Source organism: Macaca thibetana, chromosome 1 (genome assembly GCF_024542745.1).
Source record: "Macaca thibetana thibetana isolate TM-01 chromosome 1, ASM2454274v1, whole genome shotgun sequence".
Taxonomy (NCBI): domain Eukaryota; kingdom Metazoa; phylum Chordata; class Mammalia; order Primates; family Cercopithecidae; genus Macaca; species Macaca thibetana.
The window spans coordinates 119,325,483-119,334,811 of record NC_065578.1 but is presented as its reverse complement, the minus strand read 5'-3'; the positions used below and the strand labels follow the sequence as shown (position 1 = coordinate 119,334,811).

Here is a 9,329-nt window from a genome sequence, read left to right as displayed (position 1 = left end):
ATAAGGCAGTGGAGCACTTTGTGAGGAAGAAAAGCAGATGACTGGGCCTCTGCTAAGATTACTGGGATCCTAATACTGTCTGCTTCCCTCATTCTCCTGGGCCAGCTCAGAAGGACCATAAAATTAGATCTTCTGAGTGCCTAGAACCTTGTCTGCCTTCCATTGTTGCATTTGGATGACAAAGAGTTTACAGAGAACACAATGCCTCTTGACCTCTGGCAGCAGCATGAGGGCTTCTACTTTCATGGTCTCTCAAAGCACTGCTTTCCAACCGCAGCCCTCAGCTATGCCTCAGTTTGGGCCTATCAGGTCTAATCCACATATCCACCACCCCTAGACAGGTGACAAAAGTAGTGCTTAAGAAACACATGTGCTTTTTTGCCTCCCTGACACAACTGACTGCTCTGGCTAATATCACTGCTATACACTTTGCTTTCACGAATTATTATTTCCTGCCCTCCAGAACTGCTTTTTTGCATACAACAGTTTGAAAGTCCTGCAGGACTTTCTAGGGGATGCTTTTTGCTCTTCTTGGAAAACATCCTAATATACCCTGAAACATCCACATACAACCTGACCAGCTATGCGTCACATGATACTCTAGTCCCAGCAGTTCTGAGTTACCTGAAACATTAGCACCTTCAAAATAGCACAGAAATGTGTGACATTTCTGAACCAAGTTTAGTGTAGCCAGTTATCTGTGATTCTGGAGTGAGAGACACCCTTGTCACTGAGGTTACCTAGACATTTCAAGAGATGTCTAACACCATTTTGTCTTTTTCTGTGCAACTGCACTAGTAATGACCTCCTAAAATAGAGAAGGAAGTTTGCCTGATGTGCTGAGGTTGACACTATGTTTGGCAAGTCAAGACTCGCTGCACCTCTGCTCCAGGACAACACGAGCAAGCACTGACGATGTGCCAGGCCCCGTTGAAAGGGCTTGCCTGTATTAACTAATTTAATACTCATGATGACCCTATGAGGTATATGCTATTATTATGATTGCTGTTTTGCAGATGAGGAAACGGAAACATGGAGTGATAAAGTAGCTCCTATAAAGCCATACAGGTAAAAAAGTTACTAAGAAATAAAAATGAATGCAAGCAACTCAGCGGCACAGTGTGTCCTCTGCTCCTGCATGCCAGCTCTACACAGCTGCAACCTAGCTTGGTTCAGCATCACACTGTTGAGACTGGTGCTGCCAACAGTGTGGAGTGGGCAACCCTGACCCAGAGAAGCTTTATGCCACACTTCATTATCCCTGCTTGGAAAGGGGAAAGGACTGAGGTCAAGCATATTTTCAAGCCCTAGAGAGTCCAATGTACGATAGGGACTTCAGTCTGCCATAGCCTGAAAGCTCAGCTCATGCTATGCAGGGCAGCTCACCTTATCTGTGCTTGGGTGCTCCATCAGCTGTGTGCCCAGCACTCAGAATCACAGACCAGAGAGATGCTCTATCTTGAAAGCCTGAGTACAAGGGGTAACAGAGAGACTCGCTCTGGAAGACCATGGCTTGAGTATTTCACAATTATTCTGCTCAAATGATGTATTTCAGACATTTATGCATGGTCTTAATCCTGACACAAGGCCTCTTGGGGGCAATTTGGATTGATGTTAAATGCCTCGAAGGTCTTTATAGGAGTAAGGTAGTACTCATCCCTGCTAGCAAGGCCAGAATGCAGCCTCAGCGCAGCCACTAGCCCTCCCTGAGGTGACATGGTCTGGTACACTACCACAAAAGCATCTGGACCCAAAGCAAAGATAACTCAGGATTCCTCAAGAGCAGCAGTGACTCTTTCTGATCCACACTCACATCTGAAACTCTAGTTTTGGGACTTCTATTTGTTGTCTGCCAATGCTTCCTGGATTGATTAATTGATTGTTTTAGAGATAGGGTCTTGCTATGTTGCCCAGGCTGAACTCAAACTCATGGACTCAGGTGATCCTCCCACCTCAGCCTCCCAAGTCACTGAGAGGTCTGCCTACCCCTCTTGACCTCTTCCCTGACTCTGCCCTCTTCCCTCCCTGTGTTGCTCCTCCACTCACGCCAGTCATTTATACCCTGATGGGTAAAAGAGGGCTTCTACTTTCATGATCTCTTAAAGCACTGCTGTCCAAACACAGCCCTCAGCTATGCCTCAGTTTGGGCCTATCAGGTCTACATCCACATATCCACCACCCCTAGACAGGTGACAAAAGTAGTGCTTAAGAAACACATGTGGGCCGGGCGCGGTGGCTCACGCCTGTAATCCCAGCACTTTGGGAGGCCGAGACGGGCGGATCACGAGGTCAGGAGATCGAGACCATCCTGACTAACACGGTGAAACCCCGTCTCTACTAAAAATACAAAAATTAGCCAGGCGCGGTGGCGGGCGCCTGTAGTCCCAGCTACTCGGGAGGCTGAGGCAGGAGAATGGCGGGAACCCGGGAAGGCGGAGCTTGCAGTGAGTGGAGATCACGCCACTGCACTCCAGTCTGGGCGACAGAGCGAGACTCCGTCTCAAAAAAAAAATAATAATAATAATAGAAACACATGTGCTTTTTTGCCTCCCTCACACAACTGACTGCTCTGGCTAATATCACTGCTGCACACTTTGCTTTCATGAATTATTATTTCCTGCCCTCCAGAACTGCTTTTTTGCATACAACAGTTTTTATCCTTACTGTTTTTTTTTTACACCTCTTCTTGGTATTATTATTATTATTATTATTATTATTATTATTTTATTTATTTTTGAGATAGAGTCTTGCACTTTGGCCCGGGCTGGAGTGCAGTGGCGTGATCTCGGCTCACTGCAAGCTCCGCCTCCCGGGTTCACGCCATTCTCCTGCCTCAGCCTCCTGAGTAGCTGGGACTACAGGCGCCTGCCACCACGCCTGGCTAATTTTTTGTATTTTTAGTAGAGACGGAGTTTCACTGTGCTAGCCAGGATGGTCTTGATCTCCTGACCTCGTGATCCACCTGCCTCGGCCTCCCAAAGTGTTGGGATTACAGGCGTGAGCCACCACGCCCGGCCCTCTTCTTGGTATTATTGATACTCCTTCAGTTAGACAGTACCCGGGAAGGAATGTACCAACTAGAAGGAGCTTGAATGAGCCTACCATGTTATGGCTGACAGCAGCCTTCAGAGAGGTTTGAGTATAGGATGCCATCTAATTCCCCCCAGCCCATTCATTCTACCCAGCTAATGGGAAAACAAGAGGATTGCTGATAACAATATCATCAGCAAAAATAGTTACCATTTATCAAGCATTTACTATGGGCCAAGTACTACGCTAAATGCTCTGCATGTATTTTCTCACTTAATTCTCAAAAAATGCATTGAGGAGAATGCCATTTTATCTCTAGTTCACAGCCTAGAAAACTGACCTGCCAAAAAAGTCACACAATGAATAAGTAATAGAGCCAAAATCTGAACCCAAGTTAATCTAAAGCCTGGGCATTCAGCCACTTCGCTGCCATTATCATACATCATCTGACTTCCTTCATGCCCCATCTCCCAACTTCTGTTTTTTTTTTTTTTTTTCCTCTTTTCCTGATTCTCCAGTTACCCACCCTAGCAGTGCAGGGTGATATATATGAACTGCATGCCAAAGCGGGTGTAGACTCATAATGACACCATAATGACACCAGCTGGACCATGGGAAATGGTGAAGGCAAGAGCAGTTATTTTAACTTGGCCTTTTGAAACAGAGACCCTGCTGCACGTTATGAGGGGTTTAAGTGTGTTCCTGTTTCATTCACCCATAGATCCCAAACACCTAGAATTGTGCCTAGCTCATAGTAGGAGCCCAAGAAATACCAGCATGGAAACCCAGAAAACTGGGGTAGATCCGATGAAGAGCACAGGAATCTTAGTAAACCTGGGTGGTCTGAAACTGGCTTTTAGTTGAGCCAGTTGATAGGATCTTAATGACAATGGTGCACCACTTCTCATTTCTTACGACTCTGCAGGTTTGTTTCTTGCTGTCTTATTCCAACTAACAAATTCTGTTTACTTTTCATGTATTTTCTCTACCTCAGAATTGCTGCTTATTCATAAATTCTGCCTTCTTATCACATTGTTCTGCTTCCTCATAGTTTTGGTTTGCTATAATCCTCCATGACCCCGCTCCATTGTATGCCATCCTTTCAGCTTCAACTCCCATGGCTAACTGCTTCTTTCTATCCATGTTTCCCAATTCAAATCCCAGAAGCAGAGAATCTGATTGAGGAAACTTATCTTTTCCATTCAAGCCCTGGTTTTTGGAAAGGCAGCCCCTAATGTCAAGAACCAATCACTGGTCCAATCAGGAGCCATCCCTGGGTAAAGAACAACCTACCTCTGCTTTTCAAAGCAGGGGGCTGTGGGTGGGGCACTTTCATCTCAAAGAGGAAGTTGGGTGTGGCAGGCACTGTGTTGACATATCCAGTACAGGAGTGCCCTGGGAGCCCATCTCTCATTTCTGAAAGAGATAACATTGTAGGTCTGTACATTTCATCACATATTCCCAGGAAAGCCCAGCCAAGTGCAGCTGGTAAGTTGCTGAATTTGGAATTCCTCTTGGCCTTCCAACTCCTTGCACTCTTCCTTCTGGGACTACTTTGGTTTTTCGGTTTATTACGTGTTTGGAATTGGCTTGTTCTGGACTCTCTCTTCTGCTCAGGTGAACAGACTTCTAACTGGAATGCCTGGCTCTTGGAGAAGGTGAGTGTTTGGATCCAACTTTGGTTCTGCGCCATTCTTTCAACTTGGATGACATTGCCTCACCTCTTGTATCCTTGTCCTCTCCCTTCTACTCGATCCACTCTATTCTGGGTTATTATTTACCTGAGGGTGCCTTCCCTTCCCGGACCCACCAACATACTCCCGAGGGAAGAACATTCAGAAGCAGCTGGTGGCTTCAGGGAGAGCAATTTTTAGAGGAATGATCGGGGCAGAAGCTAGATAGAAGCAAGTTGAGGAAGTGGAAATAGTGAGTGCAAGACACTTTTCTGAGAAGTTTAGATGAAAAGGAGGGGAAGAAAACAGCTATGTGTCAAGAGTTTGGTGTGTGTGTGTGTGTGTGTATGTGTGTGTTTTGAAAGAATTTGCTTCTTATTATATAACATATGATTTTGTGAAACATTTTGAAAAAACAAAAATTGTAAACAATATGTTTACAATTGCCCATTAAACTACTACCTAAATAATTACAATAGTTACCACTTTTTGAATACCTACTAAACAGAAGAAGTATGCCAGGAACTTCATGAATTATTTTTCTATTTCTTGTGCAATACAATGTCCCAGCTGGGTCAGAATTCAGACAGATATGGTTGTGATGCAGAATAAGACAATGTCTCTTCCCTTTAAGCAATGATTGGCATCCATTGATTTATAAGGGGCCTGAGAAGTTTGCTGGGGGCAAAATGGAAATATTTGCCTCAGTAGGGTTTTCAGCATTCATGGGCATATCTGGAGAGAGTTCCAGAGGTAGGCAGTGCTGGCAGGAATGGTGGGGCCCCTGAAGAGAGCACAGTTGGTTGAGGAAGGAGTTTGTAATGGTGAGACTGGGCTTTAGACCTGGAAGGTCACGGTAAGTCTGGCTGTCACAGGGAAGGGCCTAACCCAGCTTCCTTGCATGTGTCTTCCCAAAAGAAAACAAAGAAGGGCCTCTGAGTCATGGAGCCATGAAACTCTTTGATGCTCTAGGTCCTATCACCCAGTAAATGGTAACTCAGTGTAATATTAAGGAAGAGAGCTTTTCTTTTCCCACTTTGAAAGAGGATGCTGACAGACATCACAGGGGCTATCACAGCCCTCAATTTCCCATAAAACCAGCACCACAGTGCCAGCTGTGATTGCAGAGAAAGGTTTTTATCCAAGTTGCATTAAGGAAATAGTAGTTGATTTCAGTTAATTCAGTAATAACACTTTATCTTGAGCATTAATGCTGAAAAAATCAATTCTCTTACTTCCTGTTTTTCAAAAGCATTATTGGCTAGGGTAGCTGTGCAGGGCTCCACACTGACACAGTTTGTGGACTTCTAGCCCACAGTGGCACTGTCAGTGCCAGCATCTTGGTGTCTGGCTAAGCTAACTATAACAATACACATGATGACGGCACTGGCTTAAGAACACAGGTAAGATCTGTCCACTGATGACACCCAAATGTCTTTGTACAAAAACACCTACTCAATGAGGCCCTCCCTGACAACCCTATAAAAAAACTGAACAACCCCTGTGCCTCCTCACCCTCTGCCTACCTCAACTTTCTTTCCATGGCACTTATCATCATCTCGTGTTTTGTAATTTTGGTTTCTGTTTCTTCTTTTTTAATCATCGTTTTTCCTACCCTAGAACGCAAATGCCAAGAAAGCAGTGTCCAGGCCTGTCTGTTTATCGTTGTGCCCCCAGAGCCCACATCACTGACTCACACAGAGTGCTCAGTATTTATTGAGTTAATCCATTTCATGAGTTTCTCATAAATATTTGGGGAAGGATGAGAACTGTTAAGATTTTTAATTAACATGATCACATTTGGATGTATAGCCCAGGAGAACCAAAGATATTTGCTTACATTTATACCACCCTTACAAGGTCCATACTCTAATATGACCATTTTACAGATGAGGAAACCGAGGATTAGAGTGAAAGCAACCTGCCTCAGCTCCCGTAGATAATAAGGACCAGAGCCAATATAAACCGGTGTAGTAAGTAAGAAGACCAAGTAGGCAGCATTGCTATAGGTAAAGCAAGATCTAAGGAAAGCCTTAGTTGATATGGCAGAAATAGGAACAGAGAGAAAGGGATAGAAAACGAAGAAACTGTGAAGGCTGATTAGAAATATGGAAGGCAGAATTCAATGTACTATTAGAAGCAGCCCATGAAAATAAAATGAAAGAAGGATTTTTTTCTAAGAGGAGGGTGGCTTCAATTTCTTTCAGGAAAGATTGGCTAACTGAAAACTAAGAAAGAAACAGACCAAGTCCTTGTAGCTTCTAACACATCTATGATAAAATTATGTTAATTGGATTTCATACTTGGATTATAACTGCACAACACATGAGAGTAAAATGCCTTATGACAAAAAGAGTAAAACTTGAGTCATAATATGGAGACGATACTATTCTGGCAATAGTATTCAAAGAACAGACCAGGGAGCAGTGCACAGCTTTGGGAAGCAGGGATTGCCAATATTAGGACTCAGAGTTGTTAGTGATCCGGTTCCTAGGCAACATAAGAGACCCTTGAAAAAGACCTTGGCTTAGGGAAAAAGAATTATAGGGGCCAAGCGCAGTGGCTCATGCCTGTAATTCCAATGCCTTAGGAGGCCAAGGTGGGTGGATCACCTAAGGTCGGCAGTTCAAGACCAGCCTGACCAATATGATGAAACCCCGTCTCTGTAAATAATACAAAATTGTATCTATAAAAAATACAAACATTAGCCGGGTGTGGTGGCATGTGCCTGTAGTCCCAGCTACTCGGGAGGCTGAGCCAGGAGAATCACTTGAACCTGGGAGGCAGAGGTTGCAGTGAGCTGAGATTGGATGCCACTTCACTCCAGCCTGGGGTGACAGAGTGAGACTCCATCTCAAAAAAAAAAAAAAAAAAGAATTATAGGACCTAAGTAAGAAGGTCTGGCTCCCTTGGCACTTCTCACCCCCGGCCCATTAACTGGTGTTGCAGACTCCACTGTAGTACTCCGAGGGGTTTTAGAGGGAGAACCAGGGCAGATGACTATCCAGATCAGAAGGGCCAGGGAGGATAGTCAGCCACACATGTGAGGGGCAGATAGGGAAACAGAAGATTAATGCATATGGGAAGACTCAGGAGGCTAAATCCATCCCAGGTCACTCTGGATACTGGCTATGATGAGGCAGGCGGTGGGGGGTCAGCCTGGTGACAGCATATTTGTTAATTCAATCAATATTTACTGAATGCTTTTCATATTCTAGGCACTGTGCCAGACATTGGGCTAGGTGCTGGGAATTGAAATAATAAACTATTTCCTGATTTCTCTTCTCTCTTCTGGAGAAAGAATTGGATTGGAACAAAGTATGGTTCTCACTGGCACGGGGATTGGGCAAGGCCATCTGCAAGAGGCAGACGTCAGCTTGGGCAATGAGGTCAGGTTGGGGACAGCAGGCCCTGGCTGATACAATACTTATAATTTACCTGAAATCTGTGTTTATTTTCTATCTTGAACCTGGTGGTGTTTATATTTGATAAACAAATTAATTATTTTATGTTTTAAGTAATTCCTGGATACACAGTTAGGACATTTTGCAGGGGAGGGCTTTTGATTTTCAATCCTAAAAGCATTAGTGTGTCTGTATTGCTGGGCTTGACAATCACCTAAAATAAGTGTATTTCAAGTCACTCCATAGGAGTGGCTGCAAATAGGGGAAAGGACATGATCTGTTACTACTTCGGATTACTACTTTATACTGGCAAACCATAAATCACAGTGGGGAAGCCACAGTGGAGTATAAGGATCTTAAATCATGGCAAGAGTGATTTAAGGTCAGTCAGTGCAGCAGCTAATCTGGAGAGATGATCCCACTCATAACCCTTTAAGACATGACACTTGGTAAACCACCTAACTCATAAGGGCGTCCTGGCAGTGAACCTCCACACCTCCTGGTTGGGGTGTGTGCTCCATCTCACCCAGCTTAAGTAGGCCTGAAAGACCACCCTGTTCTCTCAGGCAAGAGTATTCCTCTTCATTACTAGAAGGGTATTAAAGACAAAGCTGGTCTAATCAGTAACCCCAGGCCCTTGTCTTACTGAGAAGAATAAAAATGAACATGCAATTATTTGCCATTGTGGAATGTGTTTTCCCTAGTAACAATGCTGTATGTAATACTAAGATTTCTATAGCCTATTTAATCTAGAATATATACATACATGCACATGCAAACACATACACACACACACATATATAGTTATATATAGCATATAACTATATAGTTATGTATAGTTGCCTCTTGTATGGTATCCAGTCAAGTGTCTTTACTATAACTGGAAGTCAAAATTATATTAATTGAAAAAAATGTTACACCAGTAGAAAAGGTGGAGGGGGGAACAGGAGAATGAAAAAGGGGAGGAGCAAAAATGAAAATTCACTTTTAAACAAATGTAATTTTGGCTATATGGTTACAGGTATAGGTTCTGGCTGAAAATATTTCAATGTCTGCTTTAATGTAAATTATAAGTATTCCAGAAGACAGATACTTTTATTTTATTTTATTTTATTTTTTTAAGGGGGGGGTCTCATTCTGGCCCCCAGGCTGGAGTGCAGTGGTGCAATCTTGGCTCACTGCAATCTCTGCTTCCTGGGTTCAAGCAATTCTCCTGTCTCAG

At 43.8% G+C, this 9,329-nt stretch overlaps 1 protein-coding gene across 1 annotated transcript in view; it reads left to right on the top strand.

The window, feature by feature from the left end:
- The first annotated feature begins 4,435 nt into the window (after window positions 1–4,435).
- The window catches only part of NOTCH2 (notch receptor 2), a 189,870-nt gene continuing 184,976 nt past the window's right edge, over window positions 4,436–9,329 (top strand). Inside the window, exon 1 of the mRNA XM_050749316.1 lies at window positions 4,436–4,688. The gene's annotated coding sequence lies outside the window, so the exon portion shown is untranslated. The remainder of the gene's footprint in view (window positions 4,689–9,329) is intronic.